General features: G+C 49.7%; 1 protein-coding gene across 2 annotated transcripts in view; it reads right to left on the reverse strand.

Moving 5' to 3' along the window:
• ELF4 (E74 like ETS transcription factor 4) overlaps positions 1-18,669 on the reverse strand; it is a 43,043-nt gene that overhangs the window by 24,005 nt on the left and 369 nt on the right. The gene's annotated exons all lie outside the window — the stretch shown is intronic.

An 18,669-nucleotide genomic window follows, 5' to 3' on the forward strand; every position in this document is an offset into this window, starting at 1 on the left:
GGGGCCGGGGCTGCAGGGTGAGAGAGGCCTAGACAGGCATTTAGTGGCCAAAGGAGCAGGCCTGGCCTGGCACGGGCGATAATCCCGCCCCAGGACTGTGGCAGGGAGTTGCAGGCGCCGAAGGAGCAAGCGACGGCTTCAAATGGCACACACCCCGCCCCCGCCCCGCCCAGGGAAGGCCTGCTTGCTTTTATTGTTGGGGAAGGGAGGGAGGGAGGAACAGGAACACTGACCAGAGACTAATTAAATTAATTAGTGGGTCTTTTAGAAGCTGGGGGTAATATGTGACTCGGCATCAACATTAAGTCAGATAACTTTTATTGGAGGGACAGCGTTCTTTGTCAAGGCCCCTGCCAGCGCGTGCCCTAGAAACTGACGCCCGGATCCCGGACTCCCCTACGTGGGAGGGGCCTAAATCGGGTCCCCAGCCTCGCTGCCTGCTTCGCGCTGGATGGTGCCCTGTCCAAACGTCTCCTTCCCTCGCCAGTCACTTCCCAGGCCACAAAAGCAAAAGGCAGAGGTGCAAGGCCCGCACTCCAGTGTTCCCTCCGCAGAAGCGAGGGGGCAAGAAAGGGTAAGATGGAAAGACCACCGATCAGGGCCTGGCTGGACAGGGAGAGAGGCTTCTGCACCAGAGTTCCTCACAGGCTCCTGGGGTTCCTTCTTCCCACTTACCCACACTCTTGAAAGCCTCTCCTTGAATCGGAGTCCTGAAAGATCGCTCCATCCATCCCTCTTATTCTCCAACTTCAGGCACCGAGTCCATGAGGGAGGGGAAATGACTTGCTCAAGGTCACACAGCTGGGCGCTGTGACTCCCAGGCCACCCTTTTCCCTCCCCTCCTCATTGTCTCAGCATCTTCAGCAAAGCCAGCCCCGCCCTCTGTCGAGGCCAAAATGTACAGAGCACATTCTACTTTCACAGTGACTTCCTTCCGCCGTGCCTTCCTTCACGCTGTCCCCTTGGCCTGACATGCCCGTCCCCAATCTCTGCGGGTCCAATGCCCACACGCCCTTCAAGATCTAAAGCAAATGTCACCTCCTTTTCAGAGGATTACCTGCTTCCTCCTCACCTGGTATGTTCGCTCCTTCTCACAACACACTATTTTAGACTAAAATAGGGGCAGTGGCGTCAACTAGGGGAGCGCGGACTGCACCGAGTGACATTGTCAGAGGGGATGACACCAAACTCCCCACCAGCCGGCCACGGGGCGCGCGCGCCGCGCCCGCGCCCAGCCCGGCGCCCGCGCCCCCGGCGGCTCCGCGGGTCATGCACACAGGCGCGCACATGCACGCACCTCTTCTGGAGCTCGAGAAAACGGAGACACAGCCCGAGAGGGAAAAAGACTGCCAACGACATCCCAAACAGCCCGGCCCTCTGGAGCCCTGGACTGAGCAGCTCAGCTTGGAGAACAACTCCCCGCTTCCCTCCCTCCCTCCAGAGGCAGAGATTCCCGGGACCTTGCAACCGGTGGAAACACTCCAAGAGAGGAGAGGTTGATTTAAATTTTCTAAAACTCCCAAGTGAAGAAAAATAATCAAACTTAAAAACAAAATCGCTAGTACCAACCTGGGTAGAGAGGAGAAGAGAGGAGGTGGATGATCTGAGAGCAGAAATTATTGCTCACTCAGATTGCCTGGCTGGCTCTGCCTCCCACTCTCTCAATCCAGCTTTCCGACCTAATGCCTTAATGTATCTCCTGTAACTGTAAAGTTTACTGTTAAAAATGAACATGATTTCGATGTACGTTTTTGCTGCGAATTTTATTGTTTTCTTACCAAATTTTCACTTTAACCACATGAAACTAGGTAAGTACATTTAGGCTGTGCGTATGATGTTGTAACTTAAAGGTGTCATTTTAATGTTGCTAGTTGTTTATGTCACTACTATTGCCGTTACATCCAGTGATCTACGGGAATTATGATTTACGGGTGACATTAGTACAAAAAACATTACTCAGGATTCTGTATGGTCTAGTACGGGCATAGGTCCATGGGAGTTGACACCATGAGTTACCTACCGCACTGGGTGACACCAAGCCTACCGACGCCACTGAGTAGGGGTCAGCAAACTATGCCCCCCCCAGCCAAATACCACCTGCTGTGTGTTTTTATACAGTCTGTGAGCTAAGAATGGTTTTTACTTTTTTTATCTTGAAATTCCAAAGCTTCAAAGTGCAAAGAATTTCCATTTTGAAATAGTTGGGAAAAAACCAAAAGAAGAATAATATTTTGAGACACATGAAAATTATATGACATTCACATTTCAGTGTCCATAAATAAAGTTTTATTGGAACACAGCCATGCTCATTCATTTATATAAATGTCTATGCTGCTTTCTTGCTACAGCAGTAGAGTTGAGTAGTTGTGACAGAGACTGTATGGCCCGCAAAGTCTGAAGTATTTACTATCTGGCTCTTTACAGGAAGTTTGCTGAACTCTTGGACTAAAGGCTTCACCCTCCCTCCCTTCAGTGTGAATAAATTCAAGCTCATTTTCTGAGAAGAATATCATACAGCACTTGGAAGTAGAGGTGCCTGGAGGGAGATGTGGGCCACAAAACACAAATGTGGTAGATTTTCATCAAAGAAAGTCCTGGTTTGGGGTTAGCTGATCTGAGCTCTGGCCTTGGCTCTGCCCCCGATTCCTGACGTGAACTTGAGCAAGTCACTTCCGCTTTGTGGGCCTCGCTTTCCTCATCTGCACAAGTAGGAGGTTGGCCTAGGTGGTCTAAGGCCCTTTCTAGCCTTGTGATTTGGACTCAGCAATGTGCTGCCTTTCCAACTCACACAGTTGTGAGTGGCAGAGCCCTGATATTTTAGTCTCAGGGCAGGGCTCACAGAAGGTTCCTTTGCCCAGCCGTGGTTTTCCGCTGCGACTGTGGGCCCCCCTCACTCCATACTCACCTGCAGCACCCCTCCCTTCCCCTCTGCTGACCTGTCTGCCCTTTGCTCTGAATTCCTCTCCCTGCAAAATGAAGATGGCCTCCTCTGAAAAAGCACCCCCCTCCGCCCCATTCTGGTGGGCCAAAAGCCTCCACTTTGGGTTGGGGGTGGAGAAAGAAGGGCTCCCACCTCTCCCCACCCTCCTGGGGCCTACAGCAGACAATGAAGCAGGAGATAGGGCCAGGTCTCACCGCACCCCTGCTCTGCCAGAGGAAACAGCCCCTCTCTGCCACTTCCTGTCCCAGGGGTTTCAGCAGTTTCCCCTCCAGGGCCTGCTGGCCCTCCCAGCCCCACCCCTGCCCCACGCAGGTCAGAGAGTGCAGAGAGGGGAGGATCCCTCGCAGGAAGGCTGAGGAGACAGCTGTCTACACAAGGGGGTGCCCCAGCCCCCCGGCAGCTCCTCTACCGCCATGCTTCAGGCTCTTCAGGCTCGGGGAGCGGGTAGAGAGGGATGTCTTTCCTGGGAGGGAGACTGAGGCTGTCTGTGTAAACCCTCTCCTGTTACGAGATGAGTAGAAGTGAGTTTGTCATTTTAGCTAGCTCTCAACTTGGGGGGCAGAGTGAGCCTGGCCCTGGAAGGGTTGGATGGAAAAGAGGAATATAAATGCTGTGGCTGAGGGCAATGTCCAGTAGGGGCCGGCCCTGGGTGGCTTCAGATGGAGGAGGAGTTGAAGCAAGAGGATGAGGGGGGGCTGATTTGGAGGGGCAGATGACGCTGAAATCAATGTCACTTCATAGTTTTGCAGAGGGCTTAACCCTGGCACCAATGAACAGAGGCAAGAGTGAAAAGCAAAGTATTGTATTACATGTAGGTCAAGGGTAGTGGCATTTTCTAGGTTATAGAACAGGGAACTCTCCCATTCGGTAGCAGCTGCTGATGTGGTGTGGTGACACATGCTTGTAAATACCTCCCAGTTGCCCTTGCAAGGTGGGGCTCCTAGCAGTAGGACCGTGTGCCCGAGGTTTCCCAAGGTGATGGGTCAGAACAACAACAGCAGCCTGAGGTCCTGGGCCTCTGCCCACTTGCCACTCCTCCTGGGGACAGCTCTGAACTACATGATAATGATTCCAGAAGCCTCGATGCCTAGGATGGAGGCCTAGTGGCAGATGGACATAGTTGCCTTAGCCCCCTGTTGTGATAGTGTTCTGTGAGGGTCAAAGAGCAGTGAGAGAAGCCAAGGGGACCCCTAGGAATTATGGTTCTGGATGGGCCAGTAAATATATGGATGGGAAGATAGTCTTGATACCTCTCTCGGCTCTGAAGGGTCATCCTCTTGCACCTTTGGCCAAAAGTTCTGCCCAGACAGGCCACCTCTCAAGAGAGCAGAGTTCCACTTTTCCCTGTCCCCTTTCCCTCCATGCCCCCAAGGACAAATAGGAGCCTGGCCCCCTGGCCACAGGGCCTCATTGCCCCGAGGGGAGTGCCTGCACAACCCAAGCCTGCCTCTCCACCCCTGCAAGTTTGCGTAAATAGGGTTCCACAGCTGGTGTGAGGGATGCCAAGGAAGCCTCAGAGACAACATCTGGATGTGCACCTGGGCTCCTGCCAGCCCCTCCCCACATCTGCAGAGCACACCCAGAGTCAGGATTTGGTTACAGCCTGACTCAAAGCTGGTGGCACATGTTTGGAAAGGACATCTAGCCTGGCAGAGGGGTGGAAGCACTTGTGAGGCTGGCACTGATCTGAGCTAGTGCTCTGCCCAGGACGGCAGATGTGGCCACGGTGGGGTGGTCTCTGCCATGTACCCTGGTGGGGGACGGGCAGGGGGTGTGGTTATCTGTTTAAACATGGGCAAGCTTTTCTTTTGCACTCTCCTTTTTTTTTTTGTTTCGGCTGTCACTTCAAGTTGCTTCTCTAGCTTTGCAGGGAGGGGGCCAAAGAGTACAAATGACCAGGTGAGACAGGATGGAGCATAGGGAAGGTGGTGGGAATTCACATTGATTGGATCCATGCTGTGGGGCTGGTGCGGTGCCAGGCACTTTACATACCGTATCTATCTCCTTTAATTCTTACAACATCCGTACAAAGTAGCTGGTAAGTGGCAGAACTATGGTTTAAACCCTGGTTTATTTCCAAAGACTAAACTCTTTGAGCTTTGTTTTAATTGAAATCTATTTTCGTAATTCTGTTTTCGAATTTCCATTTCAAAAACAATAGAAATAAGGCTCAGAAAAGATGAAGTAACATGACCAAGGTCATGGTGCCAGTTAAGAGTGTAGGCCGAAGTCAAACCAGGGCCATCTAACTTTGACCTCAAAGTCCATCCTTTTCCCACTGCCCCAGGCTGAAGATTATCCGCTACGATCCCGAGCTCAGGGCTTGCTCGCAGCACCCAACTTTGAAGGCTCAGAACCTCTTTGATGCCCCCTAGGCATAAGCTTCTCAGGCCTGTGTCCCATCCACCTGGAGGCTTCGATCTCAACCAAAGTTCTTTCTAATAAGTGAATCCTAACTTCCTGGGTCAAGTCTGCACCAAAATGGTAATGGTTTGAGTTCCTATGGCCAGCTGTGGAGGAAAGGAATTGTGGAGTGGGGGGCTTCCAGCACTGTTGATATGGGAGGCTGACTCTATTCCTGAACCTCTGGGGCCAACTGTTTCCAGAGAGTTCCTCGTAGTCTGGCCTCAGACCTGGAGCAGCCATGGCACGGTCCCTGCCCCATAAATATACACTTGCTCTCAGCTTACACATAATGTAAGTCTGGTTATCTTGGGGTGTTGGTTCACATGTTTATTCAAATATTTATGGAAAGTCAGCCCTGAGCACCTCATATGTGCCAGGCCTGTGGCCAAGGGCTTGATCACTGGGCCCACCCAATTCTTCTCTGTGGTAGGGTCTTTAAGTATCTAAGTTCCCAGTAAGCTGGGCTAAACAACATTGTAAGCATCTGCCTAAACAACATTGCTGTTTTGTTTCCAAGACACTTCCATAGCAAATGCCTCTTCAAAACTGAGGCCCAGGGGTTAGAGGGAAATAGGGAGTGATTGCTCATGGGTACAGGGTTTCTTTCCGAGGTGATAAAAATGTTCTAGAATTAGATAGGGGTGATGGTTGCACAACTCTGTGAATATACTAAAAACTACTGAACTGTACACCTGAAATGGGTGAATTGAACAGTATGTGAAATATATCTCAATAAGGCAGTTATTTAAAACAACAACAACAACTGGAGCCCAGAGAAGGGCAGCAGCTTACCCAAGGCCACACACAAGTTAACAGAGCAGCTCAGGCCAGACACCAGGTCTCCCGCTTTGCGACTCTGAGGCTCTTCCCCCCTCTCCCCAGCCCCTCCATAACCCTATGCAAGTTCTGGTGAGTGAGCAAGGCCAATTCAGCCCTGTGCATGAGGGTTTGGGGCTGGACCTAAAGGTGCCATCAAGTCAGCCCCCGACTTACAGCAACCCCGTTCACAACAGAAAGAAAAATGTTGCCTTCCCCATGATCAGTTGTGGATTGGGCCATTATAATCCATGGGATTTTCATTGGCTGATTTTTGGAAGCAGATTGCCAGGCCTTTCTTCCTAGTCTGCCTTAGTCTAGAAGCTCCAGTGAAACCTGCTTAGCATCATAGCAAGATGCAAGCCTCCACTGACAGGCGGGTGATGGCTGGGAATGGAAACTGGGTCTCCCATATGGAAGGTGAGAATTCCACCACTGCCTCCTAAGCAACAGGATAAAAAACAAAAACCAAACTTGTTGCCGTCGGGTTGATACCGACTCATAGCAACTCTATGGGACAGGTAGGAGTGTCGGCATAGGGTTTCCAAGGAGCGGCTGGTGGATTCAAACTGCTGGCCTTTTGGTTGGCAACTGAGCTCTTAACCACTGGGCCATCAGGGCTCCAAGCAACAGGGTAGGCAGTGGTGAATGTGCTAGGACAGGGGTTTTCATTTCAGGTCTGCCATTAACGTGGCCAATCCCTGTTCCTTTCTGGGTTTCAGTTTCCCATCTGTAAAGTGAAGTAGATGAGCTTGGTGATCCCTTGCTAAAGGCTCTGCCACTCCAAGGTTCTAATTATAAAGCCCTGCAAGTCAGCGTAGAACTGAGCGTCAGTTATGAGGTTCCTCTTGAAGCGTGGCAAGAGGCCTTCCACACCAGACAACTTGACTTGGAATCAATGCTCTTCACTGATGGTGATGATGCGGATTTTCTCGTGAGAGTCAACTTCTCTCAGACAATTCTACTGCTGAGCATCTCCATGGGAGGTAGCTTGGTTCTGATTTTCCCCCAGCAGTGCTGGGTGGGGGAGCCACCCATAATTGAGACCCATTGATCATGTCCTTTGGAGATGTCAGGAACCAGGTTCTTGGCCTGGTGCCCAGGGAGCCCCACCTTGGGCTTGAACTTGCCTCCATGGTGGAGGGAGTAAATGCTGATGGCCACCGGTCTAGCCCCCGCTGGACAGGATGTTTCCACATCAAGCCCCACTTCCTGCAGTGAGGCCTGGGCTCCGGTCCCCCCGCCTCCTGCCATCTGGTTGCCTGCCCTCTGCCCCCTCCCCTTGCTGGGTGTTTACAGGCTGCCTTATCAGCCTGGGGAATCTGGGCCTCGCCCATCGGCTGCCTCGCCCCACCTAGCCCAGACAGCCAGCCTAGGGCCCTACCTGTTCTGGTTTCGTCACTACAGGCACCCGCAGCCTGGAGCCTTCTCCCTGTCCCTGGAAGGCAGGGGGTGTGGACAAAGACCTGCTGCCTGGCACAGGCCCTCCGTGCCTGCGGCTCTGCCTGCCAGAGTGAAACCTGAATATTCATAGTGCTTTCTCCAGCTGGCCCAATCTGAGTAGGGCATGTGTTCTTGTTAAATTGTCATCTTCTCTATCTGCAGGCTATGGGGACAGCAAGGAGGCGCTGGCGTTGCTGAGGAGGCTCACTTCGGCCTGGAGCACCTTGGAGGAGGCTCTTCTGTCCCCAGCCAGCGGGAGATGAACAAGGGCAAACTGGAGAGCACCTTAAACACTCCAAGCTAAAGGTGGGGCTGAATGAGGGGTTGAGGGCTGAGCATGGTGGAGGAGGTGAGACAGGGAAGTCCTGGGGGCCAGGACTTCAGAGTCTCATGAGTCCCAAGCTGTCTCCACCCCACACTGAGACCTGCTCACCCACCCAAAGGCTCAGAGCTAACTGCTGAACAAGTCAAATGACTTTCCCCCAGAACACAAGGGCCTAGATTTTTCTATCAACTGGGTATGAACCAAGGAGGGGGACAGACATGGGGACAGCAGACAAACAAACATAGTGCACTAATGGCCAAGATCCTGAAAGGTCAAGTTCTGACCTGCCCAGGATCCCCCAAGAACAGGGTTTGCTTGTAAACACTGACCAAGCCCCAGCCTAGGAGTGAAAGCCGCAGTACCAGCTCGGCCAGTCTTCCAGGGGCTTCCAATTTATTCAATGAAAAACACTTCAAATATTTTTTATTTAAATAATCATCAATATTTTAGGCAGTAGATTACAAAATTCACACTTAGGATACAATACCATACTTGAAAGAAATGTTACAAGACTATGTCCTTCTAAGAATCCCTGGGTGGGGCAAATAGTTAACATGCCTAGTTTCTAACCGAAAGATTGGAGGTTGGAGTCCCCCCAGAGGCGCCTCAGAAGAAAGACCTGGCGATCTACCTCCAAAAATTCAGCCATTGAAAACCCTATAGAGTGCAATTCTACTCCGACACACCTGGGGTCGCCGTAAGTCATAACTGACTCAGTGACAACTGGCTATGTTCTCCTAGGTCCCTAGGATACAATCCAATAGTTTAGGGCACTTGGGTGGGAAAGTTTGGAAAAACTCTGCTCGGGCAATTTTGCCATTAACGGCCTGTGCAACCACAGGCATGCCATGTTACGTGGCCCTTGCGGCCTCAGGCCTCCCTCGCCCCGACTACTGTCCTCACACGACGCAGAGTATTCACTGACCCTAGCAGCAGTCAGGGCTGCATGCGTCTCCCTTCTATCGAAACTTGCAGGTCACCATCCCATCCCCCAGGAATCTGCACCCCTGCCACTCAGAAAAATCATAAACCATTTCGTGTTAATGCACTAATAGCTGGCATTAGGTTAATGTGTCACTTCTCTCCTTAACACAGTTGCATTTTAAGAGGCCATCTGGAGCTACCGTGCTATAACTCAAGAGTGGCTCTGGGGCAAGCAGTGGGGCCCACCAGTGGGTAGGTGAACTAGGGAGTGCTTTTCTGCAGCTCTGCCTCCCATCACACTATTAACCGTGGAGCGAGCTGGCCTTTGCCATCTACTTCCCCTGCTTGTGGTCTCTATTAGGAAGGTATACGGAGTGACTGTGAAAGCCCTTTGCAAAGCTAAAAACTAGGCCTGGTACAACAGAAAACCCACTTGACTGGGACTGAGGAAGATGAAGTTCCAGTCTTGGCCCTGCCTCTGACTAGCTCCTCCCTCAGCCTCTGAACCAGGGCCAGCTCCTACCCCAGGGCGCACATTTAGATCTATGGCTGTGGTCACACCAGCTGTACCCAGCAGAGCCTTCGAGTCCAAACCATCTGCTTGGTTTCCAAAGGTCCCTCATAGTCTGACCCCACCCTACCTACTCAGCCTTATTTCCCATGATTTCCCAACTCAAGCCTGGGCTTCAAGCCCAGTGGTCTCCTCATGGTCCCCTGAGGGAACATTCCAGGCTCATTCACAGAGTTTCTCAGGCCTGCCATGCCTTTGCTGCTCCTTTTTGGCTAATCAAATAGTGCCCATCCAGCAAGATCCCAATCAAGTCCCTCAACCCAATGAAGCTGGTTATGCCCTGAGAAATATAGTTCCCACCCATAACCCCCTTCTTTAAACTCCCATAGCCCTTAAATTCTACCACAAGATCTCTTAATTCCACAAAGTCTTGAATTGCTCTTTGATCATTTCATGTGTATGTCTTTTTTCTCCAATAGGCAGTAAAATCCATGGGATAAAGGCCTAATTCATCTTCTCCTGACTCTAACATAGGCCTGGGCATTCATGAATGACATCCATGTAAATGCTCAACCTGCATGAGACCTCTAGAAAAGAGAACACAGGTCCTGAGAGATTTGAGGGCTATAGTCTAAGGGTGGGGGTGGGGCAGAGTTAGGGGTCAAAGGTCTCCAGGGCTCAAACATTACTTTTCCTCCCTTGCTCCAAGCCTCTATTAGGGGCAACATCTACCAGCTAGAGTCATTTATTTCAAACAGCATCGAGAAGATAGTTGATGGCCAGGTCATCATCAAAGTATTTCTCTCTTTGTACCAAACCACAGTCTTTCCACCCTGGGAATACTAGGCCCAGATCTGATCACTGGAGCCTCAGGAAAGAATTCATTATTCTGGATCAGCTCTAGAGAACTAAAATGGTTCAAGAGAATGGGGTATGATGATAACTGCAGGAAGGTAAACTTTTTAAAGAAGACTTTTGTTGTCTAGATAGACGAGGCTGAAAAGGCATATGACTGACATCTATAAAGTCATGTATAGAGCAGATAATCACAGACACATTCATGAAAATGTGCTATGAATTAAGAGCAAACAATAAATAGTCCTATTTTACAGACAGATAGTAAACTTAAGGAACTCTTTAGCCTAAGAATATCAATGAAAGATAAGCATCTTCTAAAATGATATCAGGGACAAACAAGATTATAAAAGCAAGTCCAAGCATATCTGTTACAACAAGTAATGTAAATAGAATAAATTCAAGTATTAAAAGAAAATGACACTGACAGTCTGACCCTAAAATTCATGTGGAATTGCAAAGGACTTAAAATAGTCAAAAAAATAACTTTGAAAAAGAAGAACAAAGTTGGAGGGCTAACACTACCTGATTCCAAGAATCATTATAATGCTACAGTAATCAAAACAGTGTGGTATTGGTATAAAGATAAACAAATTAATGAAACAGAATATAGAGTCCAGAAATAAGCCCAGGTATATAAGGACAACTGACTTTTTACAAAGGTGCAAAGGAATTGCAGTAGACTAAGGATAGCCTTTTCAACAAATGGTGCTCGAACAATTGGATATCCATATGCAAAAAATAATAACTTGGATCCATACCTCTCACTATATACAAAAATTAACACAAAATGTATCATAGACCTAAATGTAAACCTAAAACTATAAAAGTTCTAGAAGAAAACATAAGAGAAAATATTTGTGACTTAGGACTAGATAAAGAATTCTTAAATACAACACCAAAAGCATGATCCACAAAAGGGAAAAATGAGAAACTGGACTGCATCAAAATTAAAACCTTTTGCTCTTTAAAAGACACTGTGAAGAGAATGAAAGACAAGCCATAGGCCAGGAGAAAATATCTTTACAAAGCAGGTATCTGATTAAGTTCTTGTATCCAGAGTATATAAAGAATTCTCAAAACTCAACTACAAGAATTTAAACAACTCAGTTTAAAAATGCACAAAAGATTTAAACAAACACTTTGCTCAAGAAGATATATGGGTGACAAATAAGAACAAATAACAAGAAAAGATACTTAAAATCTGAAACATTGTATCAATGAGATACCATTTCATACCTACTAAAAAAAAATTGGCTAAAATTAAAAAGACTGACCATAGCAAGTGTTGGTGAGGATATAGAGCAACTGGAACTATCATACACTGCTGGTGGAAATGTAAAATGGTGAAGCCATTTTGGACAACAGTTTGGCTGTTTCTTAAATAGCTAAACACACAACTACCATATGATCCAGTCATTCCACTCCTAGGTATTTAACCAAAATCCATAGAAAGATTTGTCCATAAATATTCATAGCTGCTTTGTCTATAATAGCCCAAAACTGGGGGAAAAAACCCATCAATGCCTATCAACTGATGAATGGATGGACAATGGAATGCTACTGAGCAATAAAAAGGAATGAAATATTGATATATACAACAATATGGATGAATCTTAAAATAAGTATGCTGAGTGAAACCAGAGCAAGAAAAAAAAAAGAGTACATACTATATATATACATGTATATACACGACTCCATTTATGTAAAACTCTCAAAAATGCTAACTAATCTACAGTGACAGAAAGCAGATCAGTGGTCACTTGGGGATGAGAAGGAGGGATTACAAAGTGGCATGAGGAAGCTTCTGGGGGTGAGGGATATATTTACTATCTTGATTTTTGTGATGGTTTCATGGATGTATACATATGTAAATAATTACCAAATAACACACTTTAAATATTTGGAGTGTATTGCATGTTAATAGGAAACCCTGGAGGCATAGTGGTTAAGTGCTACAGCTGCTAACCAAAAAAGTCGGCAGTTCAAATCCACCAGGCGCTCCTTGGAAACTCTACAGGGCAGTTCTACTCTGTCCTGTAGGGTTGCTATGAGTCGGAATCAACTTGACGGCAACTTTTTTTTTTTTTTGGGCATGTTAATAATACCTCAGTAAAGCTGCTGAATAGAAAGGAAGAGAGAGGACCCCAAATTGGGTAAAATAACATTAACAGTAGCAGCAAATGCTAAGTAATTTTATTATATATTACTACGTAATATTATTATTGCTATGTAATAGCAATAAAGTACATACTATGTGCTAGGCATTGTTCTGAGTGCTTTACATGTAATAAATTCTCATAACAACCCTATGAAATCCTAAAAAACATTAAACTCAATGTTATATACAGACTGTAAGAGACACACCTAAAAAAAAAGTATAAGATAAAAGAAATAAGAACACCCACACTCTTCTAGAAAACACATTCCTTGGTGCCACCAGTATAGACAAGGTCTGAACTTTGGGACTTATTGTGTGTGCTGAGTCTAACGGGCTTGTGTTGTTTTATCTTTTGTCCATTCCCATGCCAACGTTACTGTCCCACCTAGCCTGGAATGCCCCTATAGCACAGCCAATAATTTTTCTTTCCTCTTTTGAAAGGTCATTTGCCCTCTCGCCTCCAGGAAGCCTTCCCCAGTGAAGCTGAAGGGGAGGAGTGATCTTTGTCTAGCCACGCCATCGGACCCATAATCACCCATCTACAGACCTGAAGTGCCGGGGCTGACTGGCAGGTCAGCTCTCTCCTGCTATGGGGCTAAGTGCATGTGTCTATTACTACACTCTAGAATTGGGTTTAGAGTCTTCAGAGCAGGGGGCTGGGCCTGTTGTGTTTTTTTTTTTTTTTTTTTTAGGATCAGAGTGGCGCCAATAAAGTGGTCCCTAATGAGACAGGTGTTTTCTGGGCAAGGATTCTCACAAAATCAGCAGAGCTGAACTAGCCTCTCTTATCCTCGGGGGCATTATGGGAAAAAGACAGATTACCTCCTAAGTCTAAGTACCTCCTTGTTATCAGGTCATCAAGAATTTGGGGAGGTTAAGACTAATTGCCCACCTTCCCATCCCCCAAGGCCCAACAGCTCTAACCTGATGAGCTGAGACTAAGGGACTGTGTGGAGCACTCTGTTCAGGGGTGGTCCAGTTTATCTTGAGCTGTCTGCCCCTGTGGGTGGCCACAGGGCCTCAAGCAAACAAAATCTATTCAATAGCGGATGGAGCCTCCAAGTTACTTCCTGGTGGGCCTTCAGAACGGGAATGGCCCACAGACCCCTGCGAACTCTACTGGGCAAAGACACTGGCAAAGACGGTGCCCCAGCCCCAACCCAAAGGCCCCTGGGCACTGGCTCAGAACTGACCCATCATCTATTCTAGCAAAAGGAGGGAGAAAGTGAGTGGTGGTTGGCCAGTCAGCTCCCAGAATTCTCTATTCAGTGGGGTAATAAAAAACTGATGATTGCTAAATAGTTCCCAGGGGGCAGAATGCTTGTCTTCTCAAAGGGACTAATTTATTCTTACTTCTGAAGAGAATGATACTCAAGATGAAAATGGTGAAGAGATAAAGATGACACTGCTAATAAAAATATTAAAGACTTGAGGGTCACTCTTTACTATGCCCCTGCCTGCCATTCAGAAAGACTATGTATTCCACACACACACAGGCCTCCCTTGGCACTCCCATCTTACCCTGTGCAATGGCAGAGCTCACCAAAAGTGAATTCTTGGTTTCAAGAAGGAGTGTAGTGTGTCCTGCCAGCACTGCCAGAGAAGAATTTGATCCCAGGATCCTGGCAAAGTCAAGGGTGTGCAAAGGGAAAATGATAACAACAATAATCATAACCACAGGAATAATCACTGCTAATACTTACTGGGTGGTTACTATGTGCCAGGCACTATGCAGAGTGCTTGACATGATTTATTTCAGTTACTCCTCACCCCAACCCTGTGAGGTGGGCACTGAGACCCAGAGAAGTGAAGTAATAGCCCACAGTCACACAGCCAGGAAATGGTACATCTGGGATATGAACTCAGAGAGCTTGTGCTCTTCCTCCACTTGTCAATAACGATTCTTGTGAAGGATGTTGGGTCATATTGGAATCGGAACGGAAGCTCCAGGAAAGCAGGTGGACTGAGAGGCAGGAAGAGCCAGCAATGGGGCAAGAAAATGGTCTACCAAGAAGGTGGGAGCCTAAAGCAAAGCTTGCTCAACCTGGGCAAGTTGATTGCCCTTCTGATGTTAATCTCTCTGAGAAACGTTCCGGTGCTTTCCCTCGCAGACCCTTCTGTGTGAAACACCCTTTCTCTGCTGCCTGACCCTCCACCTCAGCCTGGGAGCAGACTGGGTTCTCTCTCTGCCAAGAAATTCACCTTGGGACACAATTTCCCAGCTAAAAAGTCAGGGTGCTCTGGTATGTGCCTGCAGCATTGAAATGTGCTGGGGAGGAGGCCAGGCAAGAGGGCAGTGAGAGGAGTGATGAGGGGTGAGTGCGTGCGTGCGTGCGTGCGTGCGTGCGTGTGTGTCCCCGAGTGCTTTTATTCAATTAAACCCAACAACAGCCAAGTCCCCCTCTACACACAGCCATGTGCTATTCACCGACGGAGACACAAAAGCGGCAGAACAAATATATGGTTAGTCCTTGCCCTTGCCCGGGTGGTCCAGGCAGGAACATGTGGGACCCTCTAGACCCTTCAATTTCCAGCTGGCTGAGGGGGAAACAATTATGAAAAGTGCTGTCCTCCACCTGAACCTCTGGGCTTCCAGAAAATTCCCAGAACCCTGGAGAAAAGTGGGACTCAGTCAGCCCGCACCTGCCATGAACACCTGTGGCTTGGCAGTTTCCCTGTCCCTTTGGTCCCCCACACCTCTCTGCTCTCCTCCCCCCTCCCCAGGGCCTGTGTTGGGGAGGAGGTTTTCAAAGTGAAATCTCCTCAGCTTGGGTGGCAGGAAAGTCTGCTCACCCTTTGTGTCTTATCAATACACGCCGGGCTCACTGTCTGGGCCGACCACTTTGTATCTCCTGAAGTGGAGATTGGGGTGTGCACCGAGCCACCCACACTCGCTGACCTGGTCTTTTATGTGACATGCATTTGCCAAACAATTATCCAGCCTTCGAAGGTCAGTCGGTAGCCAGGATATAGAGAGAAAGAAGTCTTTTCTCCCTTTTCTGCCTAGCCGAGTCTCCCCCGCGCCGCCTCCACCCCCCTTCAAGGTCTAGCTCAAGCCCTGAGTCCCTCACAAAGCCTTCCCTCCCTGCTCCAGCTGCCACTGACCTCGAGTCCCAGCTGCCTCTGGCCCCTGCTCCAAGGAGCACAATTAGCACCTGGCCGGTCACCGGCCTGGCTGCTTGTCATTGCCTCTGATTTTTTTTCAGTGTCTTAGTTATCTCTCCCCCACAGAGCTTAGCACGGGTTGGGCACACAGTAGGTGTTAATAAATGTCAGTGGAACTGAAGCTCAGCGGCCCCTATGAGGTTAGAGCCCTCATAAGTATCCCAACCAGCAGTTCCTTGGCAACCAGCACTGAGGCCCAAGCTATAGGGCATTAGCAGTATGTCGGCTATTACAGGCCACACGAGGCTCAGCGGCCATAGAGTTTCGGGGAGGTTGGTGTTGATGAGAAAAGCCCCTGACCCCTAAGAAAGTGCCCATGGAATTCTGGGTACCTTAGATGAGTTTTCTTTCTCCCCTGTAGGACTAGTTTTCAGTCTGAGAGCCACAAAGGGAATAAATTGGCAGTGAAGCCAGAAACCTCTTTGCAGCTCAGAAATCCAGGCGAAAGAATCAAGCCCAAGTTGGGGACAGGCCCAAGCCTGGTGAGAGAAGGCTGACCCAGGCCCAGCTCAGTTCAGTGGGGGACCCCAGAAGGATATGCAGGAGTCATGGCAGGCCTGGGCCCTGCTACTCCAGGGGGCTATAGGTGTGTTTGGGGAGTGGCCCTAAGTAATGCCAACAAATCACACTTTGGAATGCTTGCTACCTGCAGCTCATGCAGGGACCAGGTCTCCCTGTCTCCTTTCACCCAACTCCTAGAACTCAGGCAAGGAAAAGCCCCCAAGTCCGGGCGCCTGGCTCCCAGTACTGGCTCGGAGATTCCAGCCTGGCTTTGAATTATGGTTCCTTATCACTCTCCCTGGCCCCCTCCCATACTCCCCACCTCCAGTCCAGCCCACACAAGAAGGGGCACATGATCCTGGAAAGCAGGTGGTGTCTTCTTCATCTCCATATTTTCCTCACTCTCACTTGGCTGATGCCCAGTATTGGCACTGGCTCTCGGTACATGTTTGCTGAGTTGAATGGAAGCTGAGTTTTAGACTGTGTATGAAACAATGTCATAATGTTACTTCATGCTTACTACGTGCCCAATGCACATAGTAATAAGCCGTAATAAGTTCTAATAAAGCCACCTCTATGGATGAACGCAGTTGATCCTCATCACAACCCTATGAGGCAGGTCTCATCTGACAGATGAGGAAACTGAGGCATACGATTGACTGGGATCACACAGCTAGTAAATAAGAGAGCTGGGGTTAAACCCACACAGTCTGGTCCTGGAGGCAAAGCAGGAAAATTGGTGGTGGTGGTGGGGTATACATGTGTGGAGAGAACCAAGGTTAAGCTTAGGAGCAGGGGTTTCCCTGGGGAAGCAAGCATCTCAGCCACCTTCTGGCTGGGCCCCTCGGAGACAAAAGGCCTGGATTTTGCAGGCTGGGGGGCATTTGGGACATCCTATCAATCAGGCCCATGAGCAACAAACCACCCTCACTTTTAGATCCCAATACATGACAGAGGGACAGAAGCTACTGTGTCACCACTTAAAGCTGGCCAGGAGCAGGGTGGGTTTTGGGCTCCCAACTTGCCCAGGGGTGGGCAGCAGTTTCTTCACAACCACCGAGCAAACACAGTATAGCAGTGGGAGGAATGCCAGACATAGTTGCAAACAAGCCACTCCTTCGGTTCACAGCAAGAGGCTGGGTAAGGGTGGCAACGTGGAGCCTGTTCAAAGCCCCCCCACCCCCCACCCCAAGACATCCCAGGCTTTGAACCCAGCCCCAGAGACAACCACAAGCAAGGCAGCCTCTTCCCCACACTGGCTGGGATAGGAGGTCCTCCCTGATAATCCTCACTTAACTCAAGACAGCTCCCGCCACAGTGTCTCTGCCCGGGGTCCCCAGAATGAATGGTTGAGAAAGCACTTTGTAACTGGTCAAACCCTGTGTAACTACTGAGAGGAGAGAGCCGCATTCTTGCTAGGCATACGTGTTCCCCGGGCATTTTCAGTGCCAGAGTGTCCTGTCTCCCCAACAGGGAGAGCTAGACCATTCCCTTCATTACCCACCCCCAGCCTGGCACTCAGGCCAGGGGTCAGCTCAAAGGGGGTAAGGCCCCACTGGGCGTGCCCGCCAGCTGTTGGGGCTGAGCAGTGGTGGATCGCTGGGGCCCTCAGGGTGGTGACCTCACTTCCGCTCTTACCTCCCCAGCACCCCTCCCATTTGAGGCCCCACCGGACCAAAATCGAGAAGTCCAAGGTTAACTGTTCCTCCCCACTTTAAGAGCTAATTAAAATGATTAGCCACAATGAACTGTCAAACATTAACCAGAAGAAGCTGCAGGACCAGACAGGCCTCTATCTCGGGGAGAGGGATGAGGGGCAGGAATCAAAAGGCCATCAAATCAAATCCTTTGGCTGGGGTGTGGTGAGGAGAGGGTAGGCAGCCCGAGAACCTCCCTGGGCTGAGGTGCCAAGGGGTCAGGAGGTGACTCTGGTCAGGAAGGCCAGATTCCAGCATAGAGTCATGAGGAAAGGGCAACAGGGCTAGGGTGTGGTTGAGCGGCTGGCTACCGGCTAAGCAGTCCCCTGAAAGCCAGACGCTGACGGCAGGGGACCCCCGCGCTGTGCAGCGACTAAGTCCCCTTGGCGGCAGCAGGGAGGGAACCGAGAGGCGGGGGAAGTCGAGAGAGCGGGAACGCCGGAGCGGGAAGGCTGGAGGCTGGCTCACACGGAAACTCCGGCCCCTGCCAAGAGGTCTCTATTTTGGCGATCCAATGATCCAAGTCATAAGTTTTTTCTTTTCTTTTCTTTTTACCCCAAAGCGGCTGCCCCCCAAAGCCCTAGGGACCGCCTGCTCAGTCCAGCAGCCCCGTCACAGCCGAGCCCAGACGCCTGCCCTCGGGCACCGAGCTTCTGAGGGCCCGTGTCAACATCGGCCCTGTCACGGAACCCGGGCTGCCCAGGGCGCGGGGAAACTGTCCCCTACCCACCTCAGGAAACCGAGTCCACTTCTGACCCCGAGTCAGGAGCCCGCGCAGGGCGAGGCCAGAGGGGACTGTCCCCGCCGCGTCGCCCCCACTCGTCCCCGGGCCCCAGCCCCTCCACTCTGGCTCCCCGGCGCCCTCCCGCCTGCCCGCCGGCAAACTCTTTCAGTTCTCCAAAGCCTCCAAGAGCCGGCGCCATC

The sequence above is a fragment of the Loxodonta africana genome, chromosome X (assembly GCF_030014295.1).
Source record: "Loxodonta africana isolate mLoxAfr1 chromosome X, mLoxAfr1.hap2, whole genome shotgun sequence".
NCBI lineage: Eukaryota > Metazoa > Chordata > Mammalia > Proboscidea > Elephantidae > Loxodonta > Loxodonta africana.